We start from the raw sequence: 13,443 nt of genomic DNA, 5'->3' as shown, positions 1-13,443 counted from the left end.
TATTCATATTCCCAGATACAATATAATTTATATTTGTATTGTTAAATACAATAAGACTTGTTTTATCGCTTAGGATAGATTCCTAAATCAAGTAGGCAACAACCACTTCCATTTAAAGTCGAAGATTTGTTATATGATTATTATAATTGAATTTTTTTTTGACAAAAAAAACGACTCTATTTTTTATAGTTTTTTTCTTTACCATCTCCAAGTTTAGGGAGTTATTACAAGAATTGCAAATACTACGAAATAAGTGATAGTTAATTCTATTCTCTGTAGATTTTTGTAATATTCATATTTAACGTATATTTGAAATTTGTTAGTTTTCTAGTAATTAGTAATTAGTATTCGAGTATAGGTTCAAACGTGCAAACATAAAATTTCCAAGTAAAAATTGTGACCTGCAGTTTGAAAAGATTCAAGGAATGTTGAACAAAGAAAGTTACTTAGGTATAAATCAGAGCTTTAAATTTATTAAAGGAATTCGTTGTTTGTCCGATCGCAAGACCAGTTGGGCTGTATCTTTCCAAGCGGTGTCTACTTTTTTTTCGCATTCACTTCCGTTGTGTAAATTTTGCAGTTCTTTCGATAAAGAAAGGGTCTCGGAGGTCGGTGCATCGTGAACCAGCAGATTTGTCACTTCCACGTCCCTTCCGCTCGGTTTATCCCGAATTCAATGTAAATATATTATCAGTGTGTGTGTGTGTGTGTTTGTATGCATTTGCCTGTGTGTACAATATATTTATGTGTGTGCGAGTGAGAGAGAGTAAAGGGAGGACGAGCACAATCTCCGTCGAGCTTTAAAGCCACTTTGTTCTTCCACTGTTAATACCCCCTCTTATTTAACTCGCACATATTAAATTTATTGCGCTCATTTTGGCCCTACCCTATATCCCATGCTGATGTTTGATCTTGCTGAAAATTTCCTTTCCCAAATTGGCCAGAAGCGATGGCGCTCACTCATCCTGCAGAGGATATTAGCCGACATACGTAGTATATTCGTACCTCAGCAGCAGCAGCATCGTCGTGATAATCTGCTCTGAAAGCCATTCCACTCTCCACCATCCAAAATGGAAACTTCTGCCGTCCATAATTCCACCGAGTTTCGTCGGGCGAGCTGCGAATTCCGAATGGTACACTATAATGGAGCCATCGGCCGTAAATGACGCGATGTCCCTTGAATTAATGAAATAATCTGCTGTCCGTGCAAATCAATTGCCGCTCCCGATTTCAGTTTCAATTGTAAACAACGCAGCACAGTTTAAATAAAACATCGGAACGATCAGAGCATTTCAAAATCGTCATCGTCGGTGGTTCCAAAGTGGCGAATTTAACTGCGCCGCAGCTGGAAACGCGCCCTGCGAAATTTTCGCAGCCTAATTTACATGTTTATGATTAATTAGCCTTATCGAATCGGATTGGAATTTGGATTATTCAAATTCCGCGCCGCAACATAATACCCAAGTAATTATTACCCGTCCCGTTTCACACCGAAAATATTGATTACGCAATTATTATACAGCTCTATCAAGTTTCTTTTACATTTTTTTTTGTTTAAATTACATCAGATTCTTGGAATAATTAATACATTTTCTGTAATTTAGATGAAAAAAAAAATGTTCAATAAAAAAAATCTTGTATAACGAATTTTCGTACAAAATGTGATTTGTATTGAAAAATTTACAGTATTTAATAATTAGATCTTCCCTATGCAGAATAATAAATTAAATGTTTCTTCATTCAAATAAATATAACTTAAAGAAAAGCGATAATAAAATAGTAACTTTTATATTATTCTGGAGGTGCTGTAAATGTAAAGTCCTGAAGTTATTATGTCTGCGCGGCGGATATATCCGCCATATCCATTACACAGAAAACTTCGCTTCTACAAAATTGTATGTATGACCACAGTGATGGCGCAGACTTTAGTTCTATAGAGGCGCCACTTGTGCTACTGAAATACGCCACAAAATCTTAAATGTCAACTTAATCTATGGTAAACAATTATGTTATATGTTACACAAAATATTGAAGTTATATAACAATAAAATAAAGTCAAATATGTATATGCACTTGAAACAAAATGTGTTTGCTTTGCATGTGCTGAGTATATTTACATGATTAAGTACATAGTCCGTAGAGTATGGATAGATTAGTTGAAACTGGAATAGTTGAAGTAGTTGCGGATGCAGGAAATATCTGGTGGTTTCTGTTCGGAATGCGGGATTGGAAATTAATCAGTTAATGATTTTCGCTTAACTTTCGACACGTCCGCCGGGCCCCCAGTCTCATAAGCAGTGACCAGATTAGTGATGCAGTGAGCTCAATTTAGAAATGTAAATTGCAGTTGCTCCGAAACAAATTACGCCATCTCCGATCCGCGCGGGTGGTCGGTTTTTGGTACCCTCCAGTAGACCCGAACCGCCCACATCCACCCAATTCGCACCGACCCCTTCAGGGCTGCTCACTTGATTAATTAATATGTAATATTCCTGAACCAACCCCATCCCTAACTAAATCCGATTAAATGTATTTTCTTGCCGGAATCGCAAAATTATTGACGAACGTCTCATTTCCAGCGCTCCCATCATCATCATCAACATCAACGTGAAATACTGGTATGCAGCTTAACTTGATTACTCCCTTAGCTGGCAAACTTCAATATTTATTGCAGTCTTGAATTTACACCCACGGTCTCAAGGATTTTATGCAATCCGTCAGTGCAGCGTCTTCCAATTAGATTTGCTCTGAGCTATGCAATCTTGCAGAAATGCTGCTAACATATGCCCTTGGTCGTTTCCGCATCGCGAGGACTAATAACCACAACATTTATGTCATGCACAGCATTCAAACTTGTTCTTCATAGAAATTCGCTGCAAACATTCCTACTAAATGTTATAATTAATCTGTTTGCAATGCCATTCGAAATACAACTTAAAATTCAATCTTAGTTCTTAATATCTTTAATCTCAAAGGAATGAAAGGACTTTTTGTAACAAATATATGTAAACAACAAAAAGTTAATAACTATTCATATTATAATTGTATAACTTTATAAACCATCTAAAACCGTCGAATAACAAAATAAAAATGTTTCAATTTCAGTTGACGAAACCAAAATTTCTACATAACAAAATTATTAGTCACGCATTTTCAACTGCTATGTAATATTATGTTCGGTAACAAAAGTGGTGCCTCTACAGAACTAACTTTAAAGTTTTTACTGCTCTGTCTGATAAAGACTAGTGGCGCATCGCATATTACAATATTGCATAAGCGGATATATCCGCCTATATATAAGCCAAACTTAAGTTATATATACTCTAAAATAAACACTACTTTCAGATAAATATCCTTAATTTACTAAAAAACTGATTTTCCTTAAAGCACGTGCAAATGTAACATTCACAGCGATTGCAAACCTTTGCAACGGGGAAAATTTCCGCTGGAAAATTAATCGAATGAAATGAAATTTGCGAATGTTAAAGAGGTTTTAATTAAAATCTGCACGGATTTAATTAACTTGACACTAAATTGCGGAAAACTTGGTGCGGTATGCAAATTATTCGTTCGGCGGAAATAGCGGATTGAATGTGCATCCTGTGCTGACTGACCGTATTATTGCTATACGCATTACCATCATTTTTTCTCTGCGTTTTTCCTCCACGTCGCTGTTGACGCTCCACCGCAAAACTCCTTTTTTATGCAACGCTCGTGCGGTTTAATTGTATAATTCGTCGTGTCAAAACTGTTGGTTTATGAAAGTGGATTCATTCGGTTGGGAATTACAATCGGGGTACACTTTCATCTGCCATTCGTTCCAACACCAGACAGAGAATTAAAAAAAATAATGAAGTATGCATGCATTGTCCGGATTCGTGCTGAATTTATAAACGTTTGAGTTGTAGGGTTAAATGGAATTTTGAAATTTATTTGTCATAGATTGAAAAGTTTGGAATTTGCTACTACCATAAACAAATTGCGACATCTATTTAAACAATGTTAAATTTAAGATGTTTTTATCTTAATAAAACTTCAAATATATGTTTCAAAAGTAGGATTAATTACACACATGAATCATTATATTTAATTATAATATTTTATTAATAAAGATGAACTAAATATGTGTAATTACAAAACAATAAGCATTATATATTATAATCATAAAATGAATTTACTAAAAGTAAAAATTATTGTATATAAATCCACTATAAATGTTTAATGATTACATCAATTCTTATATAATTTCGTTTATAGTTTTTCTATACAAAATTGTAGAAGCTTGTATAAATAAATACGTGCAATGAAATAAACGTACTTTAAAATGAAATACGTGGATGAATGAAAGATTTAAATTCAGTTACATCGTGGAAATCGTACAGCAAATTTAACGAATACACTTCATGATTTGCAACAGTAGGAAGAGTTATAAATGCATTCAGTTAGGGATTTCAGTAGAGTAGATTCAAAGGCCATTCAAAAAGATTGATTACCTGCATCTACTGGACAATGGCACAATATTCCAACGATTGGAACGATTTAAAACCGTTCGAGCTTCATTGAAAGATTTCAAGATTAAATTTAAACTAAATCTTTTCAAATATTCAGAAAATAGTGAAATATTAAAAAAAAACATAGATTTTTGACAAATTAACCACTGTTCATTTATAAATATAGTGTTATGTATTATTTTACTCTAATTTAAAAAAAAATGTGCAAATATAAATGAAAATCAAGAAATATTACATAATATGCAAATGATATATTTTATGCAATTGTTATAGTAATTGTTTTATTTACTCTAATTCCAAAGAATAATAAATATATGGTTTTAATAAACTGAAATTACAGAAATATTTCTTAATAATTTAAAGTTTTTGTTTAATTTAATTTATAAAAAAATAAAAAATGAAAATTTGTGGTTGCTATGTATTTGATGACAGTTGCTTGTAACTCTTGTTATTAGTTGTTATAAATAATAATAAAGTTACTAAGAATTAAGATCATTATAAATAATTTGTTAATAAATTTTTCATATTTTTTTCAGCATTAAATCAATATATAATATTAGTTTCTGTAAACAATACTAATGGAATATTACTTCATGATATAACTTTACTTCATGATATTTGATACTTTCTTTGAATTATTTAACAGTTGCTAAGTTACTAAAACCAATGAAACAAAAACTCAAACAACACCAAACAAATTTAAAAAAAATGAAGAACAGTAATAGTATATATGATTGATGTTTGTTTTGATTTTTAATTGTGTTGAAATATTTGTTTATTTTAACTGAAAACCAGAATATTTGTGAAATATGAATTAACATTGGTTGGCAATTTAAAAATACCGACGTAATTTGCATGAAACGCATGAAAAAGTTTCAAACTAGCACCGAAAAAAAACCAAAACAAAAAGAACGACATACAATTGGATAAACATTCGCAAAAAGGTTTTTCCATCGACCACTGAACCAAAAAAAAACAACAACAGCAACATCAAACAGCAAGAACAGCATGCAAATGCGCTGTAAATTTGTAATTTATTCGTATACCGAAAACATAATTTTCGACCAAACAACAAAAAAAACTAAATAAAACTCAACAGAAAAAAGAATATACATAGTGTAGCGCGGTGAGCGGATGCTCAACAGTTTTCCGCTGCGATTGTGCACTTTTAATACGCGATGTAATTGTTCCATGTTTCGACCTGATTAAATTTAATTTCCAGCATGGTAACGGCCGGACCTGTTCATAAAGTTTTAATAATGGAATATTTAAATTGACCAAAAAAAAAGTAGCATCTCCGCACGGAATTTACAAAAAATCGATGCAGTAACAAGAACAAAATTAAATTAAATTAAAAAAAAATGTAACAACTCCTAATTATTACGATGATTACGACGATGATTATTATTATTATATAAAGAGGGGTTGGGTGGAAATTCGTTTTCTCCGCTCTTTATAATTGCGTTTAACAACGAATTATGTTAAGTGCGCGGCGTTTAATTGCGTTAGCGTTTCATAAAACATAATGACGTTGCGAGAGGGGCGAAAGCCGTAATTATCCCAATTAGGGTTTCGGCTTTGGGCAACCCATTTGATGGTGGGTTACACAAAAAAAAGAAGAAGTATTTTTCGGATATTTGGGGGATAAAATTTATGGGGCGTTCAATTATTCCTTCCAATTCTTGGTGGGGATTGCATTATCACGTAATGATTTCTGGCGTTCGTTTCGGATGTACGAGATAACCAAGTAATTTCTAGTTTTGTACTAGACTGAAGGCGCTGTCAATGACTGTACTGTTATTGAGTTTAAGTCGGCGCATCGACCTTCTTCTCCTTGCAGACAGAATGCAGGCGAGAGACAAGGAGGAGGATGAGGAGAATCGAGAGGAGGAAGAGAAAAGGCATGGCAAAGCGAGGCAAGGCAATCAGTGGGACTCTGAACTGCAACATTTTATATACAATGAGGTTATCCACAGTTTGCTTAGTAGCATTATGCATTTAAATCAAATGCTATTGGGGACGACGGACACCCACGATCCACCGAAGAGTCAATAAACCGGCTGCAATGTTACCGAAACCCACGACCATCCTTTTCATTCACAAATGACTTTCACCGCCATTCACACTCGGCATTTCCATATTAATCGATCCACGAGAAACCTACAAAGCCGGACAACTCTCTGTATATAGGCTCGTTCGTTTCTGCACATTTCCAATATCGAAGCTACCATATATGATCAAAGAGTTTTCAGCATGTCAAATACTTTATTACTAATGACTAACAATAACTCATTTATTATTACATCTATATTCATCGAGACATAGAATAGTTTTACATATTAGAAAACGTAAAATAATGACCGTATATTCCGAAGTAGAACACGTTTCCAATTAACTATAGACCTCATTCATTATTCATCCTTATTAGACAAAATATTCATCTCACACGTTTCTTATAACTAATTATTTTTTTTTCTTCATTAGTTATTACAACTGTATTCATCATTAACCTGTACTACGGACAAATGAAAAAAAACACTAGTACTAATACCTATGGGTCAAAATGACCCCTTTATTAAATATTTCAAAAATAGAATAAATTATTGATTTTTGTAATAAACACACATTCATTCTTATAATTTAATGAATTTAACATCATTTAAAACTGATTTTACTGCTCAAAACAGACTGGGCATCTTTTATGGATAAGTATGATATTACTTTTTTGTTATATTTCCATTCACAGTATTAATGTGGTGCATAATAGATATCAGAATTACTGATTTTTGGAAAACCAAAGTTATTCCACTTTAAAATACAAATATTGATAATATTTCAAGAATGCATTTACTATAGACAGGTCACTTTGACACAAAATACACTCTACTATACAATAACTTCCTCTCGCCGCGACTGCTTTGCTTCTACTGAAAATACTGGAAAAAAAATCAATCTCCACCGTTAAATTACAATAGAATGCGAATTAATACAAACATCAGGTACTTATATGTCATATAGACAATATAATTATAAAACATAAAATATGTACTGAATTTCTCAAAAGACACCACGAAATTGATTTTAAGATCAAAATGAAGCAATCAAAAAACAAAATTTATGAAATAAATACATTTCTTTAAAAAAATAATATACATACATTTCACTGCATCAATCATCATTGAAGAAGACGAAAATCTTAAGGATCAGACACAAATAGTTAATATACAAAAGTTAGAATTTAATTTTTTGCTTTTTAAATATGAAATAATTTTACATATTTACAATTATTTTATAAAATGTATGATGATTGAAGCAAATTTACATAATAAGAGTAAAAATGTAATTGAATAAATAAAGTATACATTTTTTCATTAAATACGAATTCTTTCTGTATGATATATGTAAGTAATAAATAAGCAATAATAAATCTATATTTCAGTGAATAATTTGTAGAACTGAAATTTGTAAATAATTAAGTATTTGTGTCAGATGATACAAACACTGAATTATTAAGGAATAAAAAAAAGAGAAATTAGGTTGTGCATAAAATATACAAGTAAACATCGAAAGTGCAGTTGAAAATAATAATATTATGAATGAAACAAGCAAAGGGCTTTCAGTGTATTTATTCCTGAAGCAGTTTCATTTTGTTATTACATTTGTATGGTAAATAAATGTAATACTTATTAATTACACGAGCATTTAATTTAGAATGAACGAGATGAACGTATTTACATTTAAATTTCAATTCCGCATGCAAACAAAACTGCATTCAGCAAACTGCAAAGACACATTTGAATTCACCAAGATTTTCTTCGTAATTAATATTTGCTTTCAGTCAACGCTTCACGAGAGAGAGAGAGATCGGATTATTTTCCGCCATCTCCAGGTTAACAAATCTGCATGTATTTTTTTTACTCTGTGAGTTAAAGTATAAAAAAAAGTAATATAGAAATAATGTGTAAATTGGATGGAAAGAGACGTGGATGAGATGGAGAGTTTAACGCGTTGCGAATTGATTGACACGGTCGAAAATAACGTTTTTGGACTCAAAAAATAAAATGTATGGAAGGAATGATGGAATTTGTATGAATATGCAAAACATGCGCTCACACAATATGCCAATCAAAAGTGTTTTTTTATTCATATTTTTCTAGTGGAATCTAAACGGCCCAATAATTCGTGCAACATTTTTCCAGCTCACGTATGTGATGTGTGTGGTGTAGTGTTTTTTTTTGGTTCAACCGTATTTCATTATTACAAAATCTGGCAGATTACAATCGGGCATTAACAATCAATCGATTCGCTTGATAACAAACATCGAATGACCAACCCCCCGCCACACACACAAAAATTCAAACGCGCGCGCGAATTTCAAATTATCATATATTTTTTTTCTTTTAATAATGGAGCCCGAACGCGTCCACAATTTTATTTATATTTTTTGTTTTGTTCGTCAAAAAAGGCATATCATCATCTCCATTCGTCAGGACTTCCTTTTCATCTCAAAGCGTTTCCTTCCATTCCCATTATTATGTGCATTCTTCGGGCGCCCACTCGCGCTGAATTCAAATCTCTCCAATTTGCAAATAACTCGCACATACCGTGCATTATGTACATTCCTTTTTCCCCGCATACATTTTTTCCTGTGCACACACATCCATCAGCTTTTTGTAAGGTAACCGTTTGAAAAAAATACATGAATGAAAAGTAAATGATGTCCTACATTAAGAACAAAATTGACAATGAATTTCTCACTTATTTAACTCACAGGAATTAGAAAAAAGTTATTCATATTCAATCAGACATACCACATGTCAATATGTCAATACGTATATCTAAAGTCGTAACGTAGAATAATGAGCGTTACGTAAACCTGTCATGGTGACGTAAGCGTTTCATTATGATTTAATCCTGTCATCGTCGTATATTTATCATCGTGACGTAGACTTGTCATAGTAATATAGACCTGTCATTGTAAAGTAATGCTCTATCATCATGACGTGGACCATTGTAATGTTTAATTTTGACAATGTTCTATTGTTTTATTTGTTCAAGAGAATCCATTATAAGTAACATGTTTTATATGATTTGACATATCTCTAAAGTCATCGTAACGTAGACCTATCATCGTGACGTATAACTGTTAACGTCGTATATCTATCATCGTGATGTAAATAAGTCATCTTGATGATGATATGTCATTGTGACGTTGATCGTTTCCATGAGAATCACAATTTACTTTGCACATAATAACAAAGAAATCAACGTTACTAAAGTAATATTTTTCATAAGTAATTTAAATATAATTAATATAAATTAACAATTAGAAGAAATTACAAACGATATTGAATTTTGACGGAATTCATATTTTAAAGATGAATAAATATGCAAAGCACTTGCCAATTCTAATAATAAATCCAGATTCCAACTATAAATAAGATGTTGAAATAATTATGAATTCACCTTTATGAAATAATATTAAGCATTGAGAGGATAGATTTCATTTTATAAATAAGTATAAGAAGTGAAAAGTTTATCAAGAAATAATATATAAATAAATATAATATGTATACAAAGTAATGTAAAAAGTAACTTTTTCTAGATTAAATGTACAATATTTTCTTATTTGAGATGAGAAAACGTAATGTACTTAGTTTTAATTGTTTTTGTCTGAGGATGGAGGACAAATAAACGTATCGTATCGGCATCTTAAGGTCCCAGAAACCAAGTGCTCTTCCCGAACTTGCCGCAATTTTCGTGCATTGACCTCGAGCGACGATCAGTACTCTCAGGACGAAATCCGTGGCAATATTGTCGTCGACAGCATAACCAAAAACGAGAAACGTGCAGTAAATTTGCATGCGCAGCTTATGCAATAACAACAACAACAAAAACAACACCCCGAGTGCAATTCATATTCCTAGAAATAATCTCAATGTTTTATCCACTCTCCCATTTGAATATATGAGAAAAACCTTCTGTTCTAGTGTATATATAATATAGCGAATTCCTTGTTTATAGTTACAAAACTATTCAGTATAATAGTTTGCAGAAATGTGATTGTAGTTGGAGGTAAAACTACAAGTATTGATTTTCAATTTCGTATTTGAAGTTTATGGGAAAATGTGTATAATTAATGAGGGAAGCTTAGTACCTTGGAGCACGTCTTGCGGTTGTTTCGATGGGTCCATTAAGTGGCAGGCGATAAATAATTTCGCATCCTCTTCTTCATTCGACTTAAACAACCCCCGCATTTTATTTACCTTGCCATCCGCAGACGCAGCAGCTCGCTCATATTTTTTTTTCTTTTGTTTGCTAAAGACATGCCCCCAACAGACGTCTGCTGAATTATCGAAATATTCACTTCCTCCTGAAAATTTTCTTTAATTTATACCTCACGAGACCTACGAGCCGCCCAAAAAAAAAAAATTACTGTTGTGGTATATTCCTGTAACACAAGTAGCACCTCTAGAGAACTAAAATCAAAGCTTTTAGGGCTCTATCTGAAGAAGACTAGTGGCGCCTCGCTTTGAACTAAAATTCGATGTGTGCACCACCACAGTAAACTTGTATGTAATTTTTCAGAAGCGTAAAGAATGGGGCGAATATATCCGCCGCAAAGGTTTAAATTGATATTGGAACTAATAAACATTGGAATGATAGCGTATAAAAGTGTGGTTTTAGGTTAAAACACCTTCAGGATTTTAAACTATAAATGATTAAAAAGGTGGTTTCGAAAATAGAATTAAAAAAATGCTACTTAATCAATATTAATACTAATAATTCTGGATTTCATTAATAAAGTATTTCAATTTTACTAGGTAATAATTTTTGTTATTTTATTTTCCTAATTCCTTAAATAATCCTCTTTCCATTTAAATATCCATTAATATAACTATAAGATGAAAAATAAAAATGTTCGTGTTAAAAGCAAAGAAGCACCAGATTAATATATAAATGAGACTAATGCACGGCATTTCGAAATAATGGCTATATAACTAGAACTATATAAGTGCATAGCTTTATATGCGGATTAATTATAAAATGAGGAAAAGCCACAAATTCGCCTTGATAGGTCATAAAATCCGTCTAATCTGCGAACTCGACGTGCATGTATAAGTACTAATATTGGGGCTTTATTGAAGCAAAGCAGTCGCGGCTTCGGCTGCAGACGGCATTCGTTATAGCAATAAACATTAAACCAACTTAAAGCAAGTAATTGCTTACTTATATATATATAATATCAGTCGAAATTGCTGAACGGTCCTATAGCAGAATCAGGATCATCGTAAAACAGGTTTATTTTAACTAACTAACTGAATGTTTGTTAATTCAATTAGAAATTTTAAACTGTTAACGTTTTCAAAAAGTATCAATAAACTAGGTATTTCAGTTTGTGTTAATTATTTTCTCAGTTTACGAATTCCAATTTTGTGTATAAGTTGGTAGTAAATTGATTCTAATTTTATGAACTAATAATGTGTACGGAACAATTCAGAAAAGAATTAATTCATTACGTAAATAGATCATATATATTTTGAAAATAAACTGAAGGATTAAAGAATTGTAAACGAAATAAATGAAAAGAGATTATTTGAATTACTTAATAAAAATCTTAATGCATAACATTTTATAGGTCAAGTTTGAAACTCCTGTATTAAACATTATTATTATGTAACTAATGGAAACTGCAATAGGGCACTTAACTACTAGATAATTTGCTGAATGTTAACTAATGATAATAATGTTATGTAATATAAACAATAAATTTTAACAATAAAAACAATATTTTATCAAGTAGATTAAAAAAACTACATAAAATTTCACTGAGTCTACTTTTTTTTTTATCACTGGACAACATTTGATATTTCATATTAAGCACCGTTTGTCAATCTATGGTTACAGCAAAGAGTTTAAACGCTGCTATAAAGTTTTATTTTTGGTATTGTTTTTACAATAATATCTATTGAAATTTAGATACTTGAGAGGTTGAAAGTAATGTTGCATCAAATTAATTATATTATTGTCTGAACGTTATCGTCGATTCGAAGTTTCTTATAGAGTTTTCTTTTAGTTTTCTGTATACTTGGGTAGTATGAAACTCGGGTATCATTAGGATCTGACGTAGCAAATCGATTTAACTTAATTGCACCGAAAGTGCCCTTTTTGCCACTTAAGCGAACGGCTGTCGGATAATGTTCCAAAACGGATTACGACGGATTATCGGATGTGTATAGTTGCATTATTGCTGGATGGCCGTCCTTCGATCGCAGGAGGCTCGGATGACAACGATGATGATGATGACACGACGAGCGGTCCCTGACGACAGGACAAGAAACGTAACGTAATTTCGCTTACGCATTGTCGTTACGTAATCTTTCCGAGCTAATTTCGTTCCCTTCTATTACATTATGTAGATTCTTCTTTAAAGCTGTATATACACACTACACGACACGATGTGAATGCATGATGTATATAGTTTGTATGTTAGTATCATGCTACACGTAACATGAGAAATAAATGTCTTTCAAGCGTACCAACATTTATATTTGATCGAATAGTTGGTAGTAATTAATTTCGTTGACAGTGAATTGACAGGAAGGATTACACATAGTCATACCAATTTCAATAAACGTAATCATTAATGAAATTATTTTTCATTCATAACGACCACATCCATACTACAATGAGATATCTAAGTAACATGACCTAAGACATAAATGTCTGTTAAACTTACTAACTACTAGTTTTTTAACATTTAATTTTTTGAATATGTTTACAGTGAATAGACAGATATGATATCTCATAGTAATACCAACTTAAATAAACAAATGTCACAAAACATTTTAAAATTGAACCAAATGGTTATTGGTAGAAGTATTTCTGTCATTTATAAAATAATTTCATTATACAATAAAAAGTTTTAGAT

The 13,443-nt window shown here is 31.8% G+C and overlaps 1 long non-coding RNA gene across 2 annotated transcripts in view; it reads right to left on the bottom strand.

Annotated features, from left to right (window-relative positions):
• Nucleotides 1-13,443, bottom strand: part of LOC108559880 — a 90,084-nt gene that overhangs the window by 58,698 nt on the left and 17,943 nt on the right. The window lies entirely within an intron of this gene.

The sequence above is a fragment of the Nicrophorus vespilloides genome, unplaced genomic scaffold, assembly GCF_001412225.1.
Source record: "Nicrophorus vespilloides isolate i.1.1-1 unplaced genomic scaffold, Nicve_v1.0, whole genome shotgun sequence".
NCBI lineage: Eukaryota > Metazoa > Arthropoda > Insecta > Coleoptera > Silphidae > Nicrophorus > Nicrophorus vespilloides.
The sequence above is the reverse complement of the archived record's forward strand: the minus strand, read 5'-3'. Positions and strand labels throughout refer to the sequence as shown.